The 13,955-nt window shown below is 36.1% G+C and overlaps 1 non-coding gene across 1 annotated transcript; it reads right to left on the reverse strand.

Annotated features, from left to right (window-relative positions):
* Window positions 1-12,755: 12,755 nt before the first annotated feature.
* On the reverse strand, window positions 12,756-12,827 carry TRNAD-GUC. Its single transcript has one exon. It is a non-coding gene; the product is annotated as a tRNA-Asp (tRNA).
* Between the last annotated feature and the right edge of the window lie 1,128 nt (window positions 12,828-13,955).

Here is a 13,955-nt window from a genome sequence, read left to right on the forward strand (position 1 = left end):
ACTTACACAGTCTATCTGTGGTGTGCAAAATTTAAAGGAAGGACAATTCAGAAAAATGTCTCAAAGACTCTTGGGTGCTTGAGAGAAATACAGTAGCAGAAAAAAACTGAAAAATCCTGGACTAGAGGAATTGATGAGGTCAATGCAGAGAATTTTTGTAGGTCTTTATTTTGAACTAATTTAGACTTGAAAAGAAGTAAAAAATAGTAAAAAACAAAACAAAACAAAAACTATACATCCCCCATCCAAAATTTTCTCTGACTTCTTTCCAGATTTTTTTCTTTATCTTTGATTTTCTATAGTTTGAAAGTAATATGTCATGGTGGATTGGGGCAGGGGGGCATTTATCCTACTTGTTCTCAGAACCTCTTGGATCTGTGATTTGGAGTCTGACATTAATTTGGGGACATTCTCATTCATTGTTTCAAGTATTTCTTCCGTTCTTTTCTCTCTTCCTTCTCCTTCTGGTACTCCCATTATGCATGTGCTTTATTTGTTTTAGTGATCTCACAGCCCTTGGATATTGGTGTTTTTGGTTTGTTTGCTTGCTTTCAATTTTTGTTCTCTTTGCTTTTTAGCTTTTGAAGTTTCTATTCATATATCCACAATAGCTCAGGATTATTTGCTCATCCATGCCCAGCCTACTAGTAGGCTCATCAAAGGCATTCTTCATTTCTATCAGTGTTTTTTATCTCTAGCTTTTTCTCTTGGTTCTTCATTAGAATTTCCACTACTCTACTTACATTGCTCATCTGTTCTTGCAGGCTGTCTATTTTATCCATTAGAGCCCTTGCCATATTAATCAGAGTTGCTTTAAATACCCCGATGGATAATTCCAGTGTCCTTGATATGTCTGGCTCTAATACTTACTCTGGTTCTTTGAACTGTGCTTTTTGTCTTTTAGTATACCTTGTATTTCTTTTTTTTTTGACAGTTGGACGTGCTGTAATGAATAAAAGGAACTGCTGTAAATCATCAATTACTAAATCATTACTTTAGTAATGCGGGTGTTGAGGTGTAAGGGGAAGGCAAGTGCTCCACAGTCCTGTGGTTTGACCATGGCATTTAGGGAGCCTATGTTCCTGGACTGTGAACTTCACAAGTGTTTCTCAGGTGATTTTTTTTCCTCTCCCCTTAAGTGGGGGCTTGTTTGGAGTGACTGTTCCACATCCAACTTCCTTCCTGATTTGGGGCCTCCCCACTGCATACAGTATTTATATGATGCAATACCTCTTCTCACATTACAGAAGCCAATGGGAGAGATGACTCTTTTGCCTGGTGATGATGGCATCTTACAGCAGAAAGAGCAGCTTCTTGGCCTACAGCTATTGTATTTCCAGAAAAGTACTCCCAACTGACTTTTCCCCACACATATTTCTGAAATCTGGTTTGCCAGCCTCCCATTAAGCCTGTCATTACATTCCATTTTCATTGCTGAGCAACTAGGACTGGTTTCTGAGTTTGCAGTCACAAACCCTGATGATATGAATCACCCCTAAGGTTTTTCTATAAGAGGGATGATGCCATCATCTCTCTGCATTAGGATGTTCACTCTGTAGTTAGTGGATGAAAAAATTGGACTAGAGATAGTAAGAATAAATATATTATGGTAGTTTTGACATGACAATACATTAGGAGCTTGAACTAGAATAGAGGAGGAAAAGGACAAAAACTCAATGTGATCATGGAGATATAATCAGTAATTGATATGACTTGGTGATTACAAGGGTCAGAGAAAAATGTGAAAGGAAAAAAGAAGCTAGTTGATTAGTTGATGACTCTTGAGATAGCATGGGTAGTATATTGATTCTACTCCAGGAGAAAAATATTGTGAACCAGAATATGAGACATATGGTAGTGTTTCAGTACCAAAAGTGAGAAACTTGAGGAAAAATAAATTAGATTCCTTTTGGAAATGCTATATTTGAAGTACCAGTGAAACACTTCTTAATATGCTAACCACTTATTCTGTGCTTACTTCTTATATAATGTTAATTACTGGTACACAAATTTTACTAACCCACAGTGTAGTACCTTTAATAGCGAGACACAAAATATCTGTGTTCATTTATTATAGCATTATATCATTTAAAGTAATTATATCAAAAATTATAAATATCTATGGAGGCAGTTGGCTAGATAAAACAATCCTGGGTCAGCCTGGGTGACCCAGCAGTTTAGTGCTGCCTTCGGCCCGGGCCTGATCCTGGAGACCCGGGATCGAGTCCCACATCGGGCTCCCTGCATGGAGCCTGCTTCTCCCTCTGCCTGTGTCTCTGCCTCTCTCTCTCTCTTTCTCTCTATGTCTCTCATGAGTAAATAAATAAAATCTTAAAAAAAAAAATCCTAAGCACACTTTCCATTACATTATTTACATTATTACATTATTACATTATTAGAACTTTACATTTTTAGAAATATTTTATAATCATAGATGCTAGTCAGAATATATCTCAGTGCACTTCAACATACTCATAAAGTATAATGCGAACTATGTATATAATAATAATATTATATACATATATTTAAAGGAAAACATACAAGCAGGTAAAAACACAAATAATTATGTATTGTTTTTAAACTCTTGGTTTACTCCCTTTTTAAAAAATTATACACACACACACATATATATATACACACACACAAATATATACACACACACACACACACACATATGTGCCATGGAACTAATTCTGGCAAAACACTGACATAACAATTGGTGTGTTAATTAATATAAGGTACAAATAAGTATACCTTATATTTGCTGTGCATTTATCTAATAAGTATTTATAGAGTATTATTTGTCACAATATCCTCTCAGAGAGAAAGAGATAGACAGGAAATGGAACATGGTCCCCAAAACACAGAATGAGAATACAACTACAAATATTAAACTACATCTTATGTGAATTTACCAAAGAGACTGTCCAGGAAGTGCTAAAAGGTAAGTTCCATAAAAGAAGCACATAAGACCACATCCTTAGCAGAGTTGTTTTTTTTTGTTTTGTTTTGTTTTGTTTTGTTTTCTTAGCAGAGTTTTAGAAGAAAGTTATATCATCTTTAGAGCAAGAAAGCTGATCCACCCAGAGAACTCAAGCAAACAACGATTCACTGGTGGTTACTTGGAAGTTCTAGACCAATGATTTGTGACTTAGTGTTAGGCCAGGCAGAGTAGCCTATTTTGGAAGTAACCATATGCTAAAAGTAAGGGGTTCTGCATTTGACCTGTATCAAAAAATCAGAAAAGAACAGGGATATGTAGAACATGAAAGACTGTGCACTTGAGGTTCTGCAATGGTTAAAATACTTGAATGCATCATCCTCAGTGTATTATATATTACTGGCTTTATTTTATTTCATTTTATCTTTATTTTATTTTATTTTATTTATTTTATTTTATTTTATTTTATTTTATTTTATTTATTTCATTTCATTTCATTTCATAAGCTTTTATTTCAATTCCAGTTAGTTAACATACAGTGTGATATTAGTTTCAGGTGTACACTATAGTGATTCAAAACTTGCTTACAATACCTGGTCATCACAAGTGCCCTCCTTAATACCCATCAACTAGTTCACCCATCCCCCACCCACTCCCCTTTTGGTAACCATCAGTTTGTTCTCTATAATTAAGAGTCTGTTTCTTGTTTTTTTTTTTCCTCTCTCTCTTTTTCCCTTTGCTCTTTTGCTTTGTTTCTTAAAATTCCACATATGAGTGAAATCATATGATATTTGTCTTTCTCTGACTTATTTTGCTTAACATTGTACATTCCAGCTCTATCTGTGCCATCCATGTCATTGCAAACAGCAAGATTTCATTCTTCTTTATGGCTGAATAACATCCCATTGTATATATACACCACATCTTCTTAATCTATTCATCAATTGACAGACATTTGGGCTGCTTCTATATTTGGTTATTATAAATAATGCTGCTATGAACATAGGGGTGCATGTATCCCTTTGAATTAAAATTTTTGTATCCTTTGGGTAAATACCTAATAGTGCAATTTCTAGATGGTAGGGTAGTTCTATTTTTAAACTTTTGAGGAACCTCCATACTATTTCCAGAGTGGTTGCACCAGTTTGCCTTCCCAACAATGTAAGAGGGTTCCTTTTTCTCTGTATCCTTGTCAACACCTGTTTGTTTTTTGAGTTGTTGATATCAGCCATTCTGACAGATGTGAGGTGATATTCATTGTAGTTTCAATTTGCATTTCTTTGAAAGTCCGTACTTCTGGAAACAAGAAAGAATAAAGGAAGCGAATTCCAATTTTTTAACTATCTAAGAAGTAATGGTTAACATACTTCTTATGTATTTTATGAATGAAAAGAGCAGCAGGGGATTAGTCATTGCTCAGGGGATTTTTGAAAGGAGATCATTGAATCTAGGAGCTAATAGTCTACTTCAGAGTATTTAATTTTTCTAAAATTCCCATTTAGTTCTCACCAACAGTGGAGTCCATTTAGGTGACAGAGATGAAAACCAAAGAAATCCAGAGCTACATAAAACAAACTTAGTATAGCAGCTTCATCTTATTCCTAAAGTGAGTCAGGCAAACATGTCAAAGAAAACATATCCTCTCAAGGAATTTCTTTTGGGGAGGAGGGACAAGGGGGAAGGTATTATTCTACCTACAACAATCTAAACCAGTTATATCACATTTGGAGGTCAAAAAAATCAGGCCCAACAATAGCCACAGACTGGTACAGTTTTGGGTCTTTCCCTTTAGCTCTTCAGGAAAAAACACAGAACCTGCCTCCATCATCTTCACAAATTTCTTCTCAGTCTGTCCTGGAGGTCAGCCCTTCTGTCACACATATGCTAAGAAAATAGTCTTGCCAGTTACTCATATTCTCTGCAGTGCTGATCCCTTCCTGCTGAAGTTGGAACTCCAGCCACAGGGCTGGGCTGCCTGGCCTTCCTGGACATCTTACCTGGGATTCATGAAATCCTCCTTCTGATTTTTCCTCGGTCCTTGCTTCAGACCTCGTGTCTAGGATGAATCATATATCTTCAAGAGTTGTGGCTAGAGCACCAACTGAGTGACCAGCACTGTCCCACACTCAGAATAACTGTCCCAAACCTATATAACACCCACCCACATACTCACAGTGATGCCATGACCTGAAATGAAATCAAAATGGTTTGCATTCTCTATTTCCTTAGGATTTATTCTTTTTCAAAGAGCTTCAAGGAATTTCTTCTGAGTGCTGGAGAATATCCTTAAATTCTGTTCATGAAAGAGGCCAGAGTTCCCATACAGAGCCAGCCAAAATTGCACAAAATTTGCACAAAATTTGCACTTTCCAAAGAGACTGTCAAAATTTTGCCACTTCATACTATTTCTCTCTGAACAGATACCCAACATTTCCAGGCCTGGGCCAAAGTAGTGAGAAGTTTGACATTCCAAGTGTAGTTTTAATAAATGACTTATCACCCTTGTTAAAAATATCATAACGTGTTTAGGTTTCTAAAATGAGTTGACAGGGTTTGCAATCACAGCAGCAAGCACATCGGGCTTTCCACTCATACTAAGTTGGTTATAAAGGGCTTCATAAACTTCGCAATAACACAGCAGAAACCAAACTTGCTGTTGTCAAGAGCATTGTAGCAGACCCTAATTAGATACTCACCCGTTCCATTTTCTCTTGTTGAGCACGTCGGAAGAAAATTTCATAGCCTCTTTTGAGGTTAGCTTAGAGATCCATATGATTAGATTTAGCTAAGGAAATGTGAATGGAAGTGATATTTGCTTCATCCTGTCCTGTGTACTAAGATCTCCCAGAGATATTCAGCTAGGGTGTCCTCTTCCTTTTGCTCCGAGGGCAAAAGAACGCGAAAGACTCAGATATGACTGAGTCACATGATGAAAAGAACCAGAATCCTTTAATCACAAAGTTGAGGAAGTACCTTGCCCAGGAGACGCATCAGACTGTGAGACTGTGATGTATGTGTGCATGCGTGAATGTGTGTGTGTTAAACCACTGAGACGTGGGGGTTATTTGCTACAGCAACTAGTGTTGAACACTGTGTTACATGGTGTCAGGGGATATCTCATTGTGGTTTTGATTTGCATTTCCCTGATGATGACTGATGTTGAACATCTTTTCATATGTCCGTTGGCCATCTGTATGTCTTCTTTGGTGCTTGCTTCGGCACCACGTATACTAAAATTAGAATGTAGGTCTTCATTGGAAAAATGCCTATTCAAGTTCTCTGTCCATTTTTTAAATTGGGTTATTTGGTTGTTGGTGTTGAGTTCTTTATATATTTTGGATATTAACCACTTATCAGATGTATTATTTGCAAATACTTCTCCCATTCAGTAGTGAATGGGAGTTTTTTTTTATTTTAATTTTTTTTAAATTTTTATTATTTTAGGGAGAAATTTTTATTTTTTTTTAATTTTTATTATTTTATTATTTTTTTAATTTTTATTATTTTAGGGAGAAAACCTGTTTTTATAATCTTAAGTGTGAACCACAAACAGGCTTTTCTGATAAAAGCTTCAAACCCTGTAGAGAAGAGAAAGGCAAGCACGTATTAAACATTTCAATAAATATGCAAAAAAAATTCAGCAATTAGGAACCTGGTGTTTTTGTATTTGAAGATGCAACAGTTTTCATGCTTTGACTGTTTTATCCTGAGAAGAGTTTTAAGGATATTTTGTTCTATATGGCTCAAAAATAAAACTTAAACATATATAACACTTATCAGGAATTCTCCATATGATTAACATTCTGGACTGTCCTAGCAACGTCTCACAATGAGAAGTCAAAAAAAAAAAAAAATCACACCTACGTTGTACAGATAGCACTGAGAAGGAAAGGAACATCGGGAGAATGAGTCACTTATATCTGTTTTATGCTCAATGCTTTTGGTAAGTTCAAAAGATGATTGTAAAAACATCAATGATTTATTTGTTTCCAAATAGCCAGACCTCTCACACTGGCTCACCACCAATTACATAAGTGCTAAGTATTCAACAGAAGACTGCAGGTGACCCTTTGCTTCTCTCTGGTCCCTTTACCAAACCTCTGATTCTTACTTCAGAATATTTTCTGTTTAAAACCAGAGAACTGAGATTCTAAGTATTAACATTTTGCCTCTTGCTTGGGCCCTAAAAGCTACCTGAGGTCCTAATGTGCTTATTTCAACTCCTTATAAAAATAAAAGAGCTTATTTATTTGTTAGTTATCATGATCTTTGCATGAAGAGAAGATTCATCTTTTGCTGTGTATTTCCTTTGAAAGTCAGATATTATAAAAGATTGAAAAAGAAATTCAGAAACTCCAATGTTTGTGACAATCACCCAACAATGAGGGCACATCACTGTAGAGAATCTAAAGTGTGACCCAAATGATAAATAATCACTCCTTTCTTGTTTCTTCTACTGTGTCTTTAGGGTTTACCTATCATTTTGGACTTTGAATGAGGAATTTCATTTTGCCATAAAAGTAGTACAGCAATGTCCACATAATCAAAATGTTTATTCTGGAAAAAAAAATTCAGTATGTTGCCTTTTTGTTTTGTTGTTGGTTTCCTTCTTTGTATAAAAGTTTTTTTTTTTTTAATGTAGTCCCAATAGTTTATTTTTGCTTTTGTGCTCCCTTGCCTGAGGAGACATATCTAGAAAAATATTGCTAAGACTGATGTCAAAGAGATTACTACTTATGTTTCCTTCTAGGACTTATGGTTTCAGGTCTCACATTTAGGTCTTTAATCTATGTTGAGCATATTTTTGTTTATGGTGTAAGAAAAATATTTCTTAAAAAAATACCAGATCAATTTATATTAGGCAAGAATTGACATACTTCTGTAGGGCTTCTGGGATGATACCACAGATGCCATGTATCAAGCACTAAGGTAAATAACAGGCACATATTACATAGGTTGGTTCCCAGTAAAAATGATTTAGGAATATTGTTTGTTTGCATCTATGTTATTATTCCATTTTGACTTTCAATAAAGGATGGCCACTTCATCTTGCCTGACAGCATGGATTTTTAGAAAGTATAATTTACCTTTGAAGCTAAATTTTCTCTGTTTAGGAAAAGACCAGGAAGGATCTTTCCATTGCATACATATAAGACAAGTACCCATCATCATTCAGGGTTAAAACTTGAAATCTTCTAATTTGGAATAGAAATATTGATGGAGTGTGTAGAGTTGTGAGAGTTGAGCTTATCTCTAGCCAGACAATCTTATAAATGATTTTTTTCTTAAAATAAGTAAATTGGAAAGCTGATAGCCTCTATAGTAGGTCATTTGGGAGAGATGGCAGAGGTATTTGGGAAACTGCCTGTGCACTATTGGTTTATCTTGCTCAATGGATGCATTTCTTTGTTTAAAAAAAAAAAAAAAAAAAAAAGAATCCCCCACTACTCATTACACATTAAAAAAGAAAACATAGTAGCAAAGGACCAGTAGCAGAGTATGAAGTGATTTTAACTTCCTCCACTTTACATCCTGAGGAACTATGAAGGGACTATAGAGACACGGTCAGTAAACAGTGATCCAAACAATTTAGTGTGCCCAGATCTTGGCAATAAGATAATATTGGCAATGGACTCAACCTCAGACCTGTAAGACTTTCCAGGTACATTAACCAAGATTGGTTTACATTTGCTCAAAATGAACTCTAGTGGGCTTTCGAGAATATCTTAGGAAGAGAAGCTGAGGAATAAAATTATAAGATTTTCTCAATTCAAGGGACGCATTCTCAAAGCCATAGTGATTTGACTACTAAAAGGCCTGCAACCTTATATTGAACCAGAAGTTGGTTAAGCCAAACATATAAGTTATTTAGGCTCCTTTTCCCAAACTCTTTCTTATTCCAAAAGTGTACCGTCATGAGCCCTTTCCCCGATGCTGATTATAGGTTTCCCTTATCCTTAACTTCATCCTGCCTTGCCTGCAGGAGGGAAAAAGAAAGTAAAGCTTGAATGTTATTTTTAAGGCTTACTTGAACAAACATGGCATTTTCTTCTTTCCAAATGGCAACCTAAGTACATTCTAAACTGGGCCTGACACTTGGGTAATCTCTTAGAAGTTCACCAGGCCTATTATAAAGGAATTCTGCTTTATCATAAGGAGATATTTTTTGCCGGAGGGAGGCAGTCTGGCCACTTAGCTTCAAAGCCGACTTACTTCCACTCCACTAGCTCTAATTCTCAGTATATTGTAGCCTTTAGCAAAATAGCTTTAGCAAGAAATAAGGAAATGCAATAAAGAAAAAAATCATCAAGGGCAATGAGAATAGCCTTTTGAGCTATCATTTGCTTTTCACTCAGACTAAAAATATAAACTTTATCAGGTTGTTCTCAAGTCAGTTTGCACTCATCTAGTTAATGGCATGAAAGAGACATGATGAAGTTCATCTCTACAAAACACTGTGATTTCTTACTTCATGTGTAGTAAGTTTTTTTCAGCTTCATAGCTCAATATATAAAGTGAACTAGTTGACAACCCAAGCCTTATTTGTTGTCACAAAAAAAACTGTAGTGTATTTTCTCTAGTATCTTGTCACATCATTAACTCAAAAGAATGTCATTGCAGTATTGATTCTTAGAACAACCATGATAAAAAGAATTAGTGCTGTTTTCCACCTCTCATTAAGCAGAAGGGTTGGAAGGCTTGAGAGTGAGATTGAACAACTGGATGTGTAAGGCACACATCTATCTTTCCTTCCACTCGATGCAAAACTGAACATTGTCCCTAAGATGTATGTGTTAGTTTTTCCACTTAAAAAATTACTGAATTTACACATTCTATAAATTCAGACAGAAGGGATTACTACTATGGTCAGCCAACATAGGTAACAGTTTTCAAGGACCACAGGTCACATGAGTACCTACTGTTTAAATAGTTTCACATTGTCAAGTTTGACTAAACTGTCAGACAATTTTTTTTTGAAATGGCAACATTGTTATTCAGCGCCCTTTTAAGAGAAAAAAAATGTACTGGGAAGAAGAATTACCAGGGAGAAGTGCAGAAATAAAATTTCCTATTTCAGGCAGTTAGATAATAAATTGCTCAAGCATGGAAATGTGGAATACTTTACATCAACTAGAGAATTGTGGTTATTAAAATGATCTGTCAATAGAAACAAAGCAAAGTTTAGGTGATGAATAGCTAGCAGCTGCACCTTTGCTGCACATGCAGGAATTTATAATGAGGTTTAGGTACTATGTTTCTTTTCATTTCACTTTTTTGGTAAATAAACAGAGAAGCCTAGAAACATCTTCAAGATTATACTTGTAGTGGATTGCATCCCATGTTTTAAATGTTGTAGAATATTTATGTTTTATAAGGAAATGGTGGGGGGAGAGGAAGTAATGCATTTCTTCTGTTCCTACTGTCTTCATAACAAACCTGACAGTCCATGAAAGCCTAGCTAAGGAAATTTATACCAAACATAAATGCCCATGGGTCAAGGATAGAATCTCTCATACAATGATTACAAACTCTGAACTTTCTTTTATAGTAGAGAGCAGAGACAAATTAAAAAGCCCATTGATATCATCTTAAATCTTTTAAAATATATTGATCACAAAATTGACATTAGGATGAAACATTTAAGCAAACTAGTGTCTGATCCCCATACTGTATTACCTAAAAGACCACCTTAATCTCAAGTATCTATAATTCTAATACAAAATATAAGTAAATTGGAGAACTATGGTGTAATTGCTCTTTGGCCATAGTTACGTTCTTGACTTCCTGGACCTCAATCTTTCTAAACTTTGTAGCTAGGACCACTTAACTGCATAAAGTAGCTCCTCTCAATATTCTGGACCAAAGTCTCACTCTGGTCAGGTATTGTATGGCAGTCTCACAGAAACAGCGTCTTTTTGCTCATGCATGTTGATTCTAAGAACTGATCTCTATTATTTGTTGAAGCCCACTGACCAAAGACAACCAGAAACATAAATGCAGTGTAAGAAAGTGAGGTAAGATAAAATGCTTTATAAGAAATATATATTTGGTCATTCAAATGACCAAAATATATATTTCAGATATATTTGGTCTGTATCCACAGTTCCTGAAAATGCTTCAGAGCCATAAATGTGAATGAATGTCTTGTTATTAATTAAGGTAACCTAAGGATCCCACCCAAAGGGGTGGAGGGGGTTGCCAGGAGGACCAACCATGTGATTAAAAGGTTGGAACTTTCATTCCCCACCTCCTGACCTCCAAGGAGGGGAGAGAGGATGGAGGTTAAATCAGCAAATGGACAAGGACTTAGTCAAATATGACTATGTAATGAAGCCTCCATAAAAACCCAAGAGGATAGCTTTTTGGAGTGTTTTTTTGGAGAACTTCCATGCTAGGGGAACCAGAACACTTCCACATGCCACTGAGACAGACCCCAAGCTCTACGCTGAAAGAAGCTTTTTGGGGGGGACTTCACCCTATGTATGTCTTCATCTGGCTGTTGATTCGTATCCTTTAGCATATCGTTTAATAAACTCGGTAAACAAAGTATTTCTGTGAATTCTGTTAGCTGCTTTAGCAAATTAATTGAACCTAATGAGTAGGTTGTTGGAACCTCCTCCAATCTGTAGTTGGTCATCAGAAGCATAAGTAAGAGCCTAGGGCTTGTGACTGCTATTTGAAGTGGTACAGAGGGACAGACTTATACAGACTGAACCTTTAACCTTTAATTTCCTGTTATCCCCAGGTAGAGAGTGTCAGAATTGATTGACTATCTTGGACATCCTCCTGATGTTAAGTGTGGAAGAACCTCCCTCCACCTCCAACATTGGATTAGGTCTGGGAATTGGATGGGGTTAATTAATTTCCTGAAGCAAAAGAGAACACATACTAGAGCTATTGTGGGGCAGTTTGGAAAAGGCTATAGGAAAGAAGAGGATCTCGTAGGGTTTTAGCTTGTACTGGTTGATTCTAAGCAGGAACATAGAAGTGGGGGTCCTGTGTTGAGTCGGATGCATTCAATAAATGGAATAGTTCTACAATTCAGTATTTTAGTAATCTTTATTCAAGAAATAGGAGAAATGAAACAGGGCTGTTGATGTCTTTGGTAAGAAAATAGCAGTGACTCTGAAGAACTGGTCATTAGTAATATTGTGGGTGTGGTGCAGCCTTGGGTATGACTCTGTTAGAAGTGCTGTTTTTGTTAGCTTTGTCCCTGATCCATTGGAAAATGTTTTTCCTTTCACATTTTGTTCCTGATCCAAAAAAGTCTGTGCTACGAATCTCGGGTTCACATTTCATTCAGTAGTTCCCAGGATCCTACTTGTTTGGGTCTTCTGCTCAAAGGCACTAGTCTTCTGTTTCATTACTAGAGACCTGGCACATGCCTGTGAATGCCATTTGGCTGGGGTTGCAGTAGTTTTGAACATATCTTCCTCATGCTGATGGCTTTATGCGACTCGGCTGCCAGGACATCTGCCTGTTTTAGCTGCAGAATATTTTAGGTGCTCACACTTCCTTCATTGCCTGCTTTAGGAACTTCTCCTGATTTTCTGCCTCATCATTTTCGTCCTGTTCAGTCCCTCTCGCCCAACCAACCAACTGGACTCCAGTAGGAAAGAGGAAACAGAGCGACAGAAAGTTGAAAAATCTGGTCCCAACTACAAATGTCTCCAAATATATAAGTGTCTGGCAATGGACAATTCATGGTACAGGCAACACCAGTGAATGTTTTATTATTATTGTTTGCCTTAAAAGAGGAGAACAAGCACATTATTTTTTTTTTTTTTTTTTTTTTTTTTTTTTTTTTTTTTGGCTCCCCGTCGGGGAATCGAACCCCGGTCTCCCGCGTGACAGGCGGGGATACTCACCACTATACAAACGAGGAAGAACAAGCACATTAAATTAAACTGAAATAATCAATGATGAAAGGGGAAGTATTTTGTCTTCATTTCAAAACCACACCAAGGCAGCCTGGGTTTAAGCCTATGCTATCAGCAGTATGCTGCTGGAAAACAATGATCTAACCTCTTTGCATGTTGATTTGCTTCCTCTCAAAACAACTACAATCACAGTCTTACTTCCTAAGATTGTTGATATGTACAGTGCAATGTGCCTTGCCATTATTATTATTTTTAATAAAGGCAATTTCTGAAAATGGTGTCAAAAGGTATTGAGACCAACTATAAAATTATTGTTAGAGGTGTTTCTGGAAAACACGACTTAAAAGTTTTATTCTTAATGTTTAAATGATTTTTTAGATTAGTGCCATTGAACAGGAATATATATGATGACAAGAATGGGAATAATTCAATAACGTAATTTCTGAGATAATACACCTAAGGTCTGCCGATGTGAGTAACAGTGATGTTGTAAGGCTAACAAAATTCTTAAGTGCCATTGTTAGTTATGCCATTGTTTAAATCATGTAGGATTTTGTAATTTACATGGTCCTAGAGGTTTTAAAAGTGCATATTATAAATCAAAGGAATAATAATAATAGCCATAGACATTATCAGCAAATAACATGACTACTAAATTATCTTAGCAACGTTCAAACTAATACTCATATGTAATGTGTTATTATTTTGCTTCCCTTCAATATTTGTTTTAGCCCAATAATTCAAATTCTTTGCTCTTGCTCAATGTATAATATAAAAATATTGGAATATTTTGCCCTTAAATGGAGGAATCATTTAAATTAGACTATTTCTATCAGGCTTATATATATATTTTACTCCAAATATTGCACTGTGATAACAGGTAAAACATCACTTTCTCAGATGGAGGTGGTGACAGTTTTCTGCACCCTGCTTAGCAAGCCCTCAGCATAGCTGAACCCCTTCATCGTCACCTTACATTTGCTTATACAATTTCATTTTCTTATCAGCCAATTCAACACAGTCCCTCAGCATAGGAACAGAAGGCTTCTATTGTACTCTTTACCTTTATCGAGCTCTGGCAAGCACTCTCCACCTAAACATTCTTGAAAATTAACTTTAAATCTTTGCCTGAG

The sequence above is a fragment of the Canis lupus genome, chromosome 31 (assembly GCF_011100685.1).
Source record: "Canis lupus familiaris isolate Mischka breed German Shepherd chromosome 31, alternate assembly UU_Cfam_GSD_1.0, whole genome shotgun sequence".
In the NCBI taxonomy this organism is placed as follows: Eukaryota; Metazoa; Chordata; class Mammalia; order Carnivora; family Canidae; genus Canis; species Canis lupus.